Raw genomic sequence first — 5,787 nt, 5'->3', positions numbered from 1 at the left:
CTCCATGGTGGATTCCCTCTTGGCCACGGCAAGGGACGCCTGGGCCTCTTCCGCCTTCTCCTACAACTTCTTCGAGAGGTCGTGCACCGTGGCCTATTCCTAGGCTGCCCGCTTCAGCTCAGCGTCCCGATCAACGATGGCAGCCTCCTGGGCCTTCAGCTTCTCCTCTCGCTCCTGGAGCTGACCACCCTGGGCAGCCTGCTTATCTTGGAGGGCCTTCAGCTCAGCCTCCACTTCATGACTCCGATCCTAGGCGCCCTTGGCCTCCTTCAGCGCCACTTCACACTTGGCAGCGGCTATGTTAGCCACCTTCCGGGCCTCCTCCACGGATACCACGACTTGGCTCCAGGCCGCCCGGACAGACGCGTCGGCCAGGAGCCACCCCGAGACCAGCTCTAGGCGCCCCAACGCCGCCAGCCGGTCTAGACCTCGAAGATCACCCTAGAGGTGGTCCAGCATGGATCGGGCCTCTTCCAGGGCCCCGAAGGCAGCAGAAGCAATACAGCCCGACGACATGGTGGGTGGAAGAAGAGGCGATCCCGGTGCCACGACTGGTGGAGCTGGGGAAGCAGGAAGGACAAGGGGCTCCAGAGGCCTTGCATCCTCGGCAGTCGCGTCGGGGACGGGTGCCGCCAGGGTCAGCCCTGCAGAGGAAACTAACTCCTCCCGAGCTTGGGCCTTTGAGCTTCGAGAGGACGACACCGCTGCTAGAGCCACAGGAGCCGATGCGCCCCTTTGCACTGAAGCCGCGGCAGCCGCCGCAACGTGCTCGACCTCGGCAGCCTCAGCACCCTCCTTCTTCCTCTTTGCCGACGATTGTGGCCTAACATCAAATGAAGATACTAAGCATCGCATCAAGATCCAGGAGCAAGGCCAAGAAGGAACACTTACTAGTCCGAGGCGATGTAGCTCCTCTTTAGGCTCATCAGCGTGGGCTTCGCGGGCGCGGCTGGAGCTGCGCTCTTGGGAGCAGGCGAGCACACGCTCTACACCGCGCAGGTGGGCAACGACGAAGGCGGAGTGTTGCCCGAGGGAACCAGTGCCGACCTACCCCTCTTCTCGACCACTCGCTTCTGGTTCTTTGAGGAGCCCCCCCGGATCTCATGGTGACCCTGGCAGGGTGAGCCAGCTCCATGACAAGATCGCGTCCTCGTCGTTGTCGTTGGAGAAGACGCAGAGGAGGTCTCTCTGCCTTGGGGCAGAGGATTCCCCCTCCCTGTCCTCAGTGGCTTCAGAGGAGGGGTCGCCGGAGGACATGTCCACCAAGGGGGCGGCCGGCGGGGGAGGCCCCATTGACACGAGCCCGCGCTCGTTGAAGACGGGCATGAAGGCGGCGATCTTCTCCCCATCTTCTCGGCGGTACACTGGGAGGCAGTCATCTGGAGGGCCGCTCGGGTCCTTCCCTATCAAGGAAAGCAGGACCTTGCTCAACTCCTCATCAGACAGGCTGTCCTGGCGTAGCAGGAGCTTATCTTCGGCACCCCCAAACTTCCACAAGGGGCAGAGTGATCCTGGAATGGCGGCAGGCGCTGCGTCAGGAACTCCTTGATAATCATGCCCCCATCAGCTTCTCTGCCTTCAAGTCAGCCTCCATCTTCTTCATCAGCGACCTCAACTAGGGGTCGATAATTGATGACCCACAAGTATAGGGGATCTATCATAGTCCTTTCGATAAGTAAGAGTGTCAAACCCAACGAGGAGCAGAAGGAAATGATAAGCGGTTTTCAGCAAGGTATTCTCTGCAATTACTGAAATAAGTGGTAACAGATAGTTTTGTGAGAAGATAAATTGTAACGAGCAACAAGTTACAAAATTAAATAAAGTGCAGCAAGATGGCCCAATCCTTTTTGTAGCAAAGGACAAGCCTGGACAAACTCTTATAATAGGAAAAGCGCTCCCGAGGACACATGGGAACATCATCAAGCTAGTTTTCATCACACTCATATGATTCGCGCTCGGTACTTTGATAATTTGATATGTGGGTGGACCGGTGCTTGGGTGTTGTTCTTACTTGAACAAGCATCCCACTTATGATTACCCTCTATTGCAAGCATCCGCAACTACAACAAAAGTATTAAGGTAAACCTAACCATAGCATGAAACATATGGATCCAAATCAGCCCCTTACGAAGCAACGCATAAACTAGGGTTTAAGTTTCTGTCACTCTAGCAACCCATCATCTACTTATTACTTCCCAATGCCTTCCTCTAGGCGCAAATAATGGTGAAGTGTTATGTAGTCGACGTTCACATAACACCACTAGAGGCTAGACAACATACATCTTATCAAAATATCTAACGAATACCAAATTCACATGACTACTAATAGCAAGACTTCTCCCTTGTCCTCAGGAACAAACGTAACTACTCACAAAGCATATTCATGTTCATAATCAGAGGGGTAATAATATGCATAGAGGATCTGAACATATGATCTTCCACCAAATAAACCAACTAGCATCAACTACAAGGAGTAATCAACATTACTAGCAACCTACTAGTACCAATCCCGGACTTGGAGACAAGAATTGGATAAAAGAGATGAACTAGGGTTTGGAGATGAGATGGTGCTGGTGAAGATGTTGATGGATATTTCCCTCTCCCGATGAGAGGAGCGATGGTGATGACGATGGTGATGATTTCCCCCTCCCGAAGGGAAGTGTCCCCGGTAGAACAGCTCTGCCGGAGCCCTAGATTGGTTCCGCCAAGATTCCGCCTCGTGGCGGCGGAGTCTCGTCCCGAAAGGTTGCCTTCTATTTTTTTCTCATCGAAAGACTTCATATAGGAGAAGATGGGCGTTGGAGAGCCACCAGGGGGCCCACGAGGTAGGGGGCACGCCCCAGGGGGGGGGCACCCTCGTGAGCAGGGTGTGGGCCCCCTGGCCTTCATCTTTGGCGATGATTTTTATTTATTTAATTTAAGATATTCCATGGAGTTCCAGGACTTTTGGAGTTGCGCAGAATAGGCCTCCAATATTTGCTCCTTTTCCAGCCCAGAATTCCAGCTGCCGGCATTCTCCCTCTTCATGTATACCTTGTGAAATAAGAGAGAATATCCATAAGTATTGTGACATAACGTGAAATAACAGCCCATAATATAATAAATATTGATATAAAAGCATGATGCAAAATGGACGTATCAACTCCCCCAAGCTTAGACCTCGCTTGTCCTCAAGCGAAAAGCCGATAACAATAAATATGTCCTCATGTTTAGAGGTAGAGGCGTCGATAAAAATAAAATACGGACATGAAGGCATCATGATTATTTCCATAACAACAACATATATAGACTTTGTCATATGATTACTCATGTTCAAGTGATGATCCTTTCACAATGCAAAAGTATGAATCAGAAACCTTATTGAGCACCAACAAATTATATCCTTAGTCATTGAAGCAATTGCAATTTATCATAACATCGGAAAGAGTCTATGTCAGAGCTTAAAAGCAAGTTCACATACTCAACTATCACTTAGTCCTTCATAATTGCTAACACTCACGCAATACTTGTGGTTACGGAGTTTTAATCAGACACAGAGAAAGATAGGGGCTTATAGTTTTGCCCCACAGCCTTTTACCTCAAGGGTAATGTCAACAATGATAATTCATGCTCCCCTACATCCAATTAGATATATATATCATGTTCTTTCCAACATACTGAGCTTGCCAAAGGATAAAATGAAAAAGGAAAGGTGAAGATCACCGTGACTCTTGCGTAAGGTAGAGGATAATGGTAAAAGATAGGCCCTTCACAGAGGGAAGCAGAGGTTGTCATGCGCGTTTAGGGTTGATGCACAAAATCTTAATGCAAAAGAACGTCACTTTATATTGCCCCTTGTATGTGGACCTTTATTATGAAATCCATCGCTTTTATTATGTCCACAACAAGTTCGTACAAAGCTTATTTTCTCTGCACTGATAAGTTATGCATATGCAGAGAGCAATTTTTATTGCTTGCACCAATGACAACTTACTTGAAGGATCTTACTCAATCCATAGGTAGATATGGTGGACTCTCATGGCAAAACTGGTTTAAAGGTATTTGGAAGCACAAGTACTATTTCTACTTGGTGCTGAGAATTTGGCTAGCATGAGGGGGAAAGGCAAGCTCAACACGTTAGAGGACCCATGACAACATACTTTATCTCGGATGTGAGAAAACATAACTCATTATGTTGTCTTCCTGGTCCAACCTCAACTCTTTAGCATGTCATATTTTAATGAGTGCTCCCAATCATAAAAGAAGTCAATGATAATATATCTATATGTGAAACCTCTCTTTCCTTATTACTTCCTATTTATTGCAACGATGACCAAAGCTATATTTGCCAACTCCCAACAACTTTTAATCATCATACTCTTTCTATGTGAGGTCATTACTTTCAATAAGATCAATATGAACTTTTTGATTCTTTTTATTCTTTTTATTCTTTCTATTTACCCAAGATCATGGCAAAATAATCAAGCCCTTGACTCAACACTAATCTTTATTATATAGCTCACAGACTCGATTACAAAGAAGGATCATAAAGCAAAACTCAAAGCTAGATCATGCCATGACTTTATTCTACTAAATCAAGATACTACTAAAAGGATCGAACTAAGAAAAACGGTAAAGAATAGGAGTTGTGATGGTGATACGATACCAGGGCACCTCCCCCAAGCTTGGCAGTTGCCAAGGGGAGTGCCCATACCCATGTGATTATATCTTTGGAGGTGATGGAGGTGGTGATGATGACGGTGGATAATAGCACATCGAGCGTAAAAGCTCCTCCAACTTGCGGATAATGCCCTTGAGCCCAGCAATATGGTCCACCGGAGCTTGAACCTCCATGGCCTGCTTGATCCTTTCATCCTTGTTGATCTCTTCTGGTTCCTCTCTTTTCAACTCTATCTTCAATAGCCAAGCATCCTTGTCTTCGTTATTGGAGGAGGGAGAAGTCATGGTGCTCTAAATCTGCAACGGATATAGCTCGAAACGAAAACAGAGGATATTTGTGTGATACGGTGGTCAAAACCTTTGGCAGAATATATAATGATTTTTTACCGACCAAAACACGTATTATGCAAGAAAACGGAGTCCGGAGGGCACACGAGGTGCTCATGAGGTAGGGGGCGCGCCTAGGGGGGTAGGGCGCGCCCTCCACCCTCGTGGAGGCCTTGTGTCCTTCCCGGACTGCCACTTATTTTTCTATTTTTCTAAATATTCCAAAACAGAGAAATATTGCCTTTTCGGAGTCTGGAACGGTCTGGAAAGTGTCCCTTATGTATTCCTCCGAGGTTACTGTTTCAATAATATTGGTTTCAACATTTATAGGATTACCTGAGATATAGTGTTTGATCCTTTGACCGTTTACCACCTTCGGATTTGTGCCTTCGAAGTTGTTGATTTTTATGGCACCGGAACGATAGACCTCCTCGATAACGTAGGGACCTTCCCATTTAGAAAGAAGTTTTCTTGCAAAAAATGTTAAACGAGATTTGTATAGCAATACATAATCACCTACATTAAACTCACGCTTTTGTATCCTTTTGTCATGCAATCTTTTAACTTTTTCTTTAAACAACTTGGCATTTTCATAAGCTTGGGTTCTCCATTCATCAAGTGAGTTAATATCAAATAACCTCTTTTCACCGGCAAGTTTGAAATCATAGTTGAGCTCTTTAATATCCCAATATGCCTTATGTTCTAGTTCGAGAGGTAAGTGACATGCTTTTCCATAAACCATTTTATACAGAGACATACCCATAGGATTCTTATATGCAGTTCTATAGGCCCATAATAAGT

The sequence above is a fragment of the Triticum dicoccoides genome, chromosome 4B (assembly GCF_002162155.2).
Source record: "Triticum dicoccoides isolate Atlit2015 ecotype Zavitan chromosome 4B, WEW_v2.0, whole genome shotgun sequence".
NCBI classification, from domain to species: Eukaryota; Viridiplantae; Streptophyta; class Magnoliopsida; order Poales; family Poaceae; genus Triticum; species Triticum dicoccoides.
The sequence above is the reverse complement of the archived record's forward strand: the minus strand, read 5'-3'. Positions refer to the sequence as shown.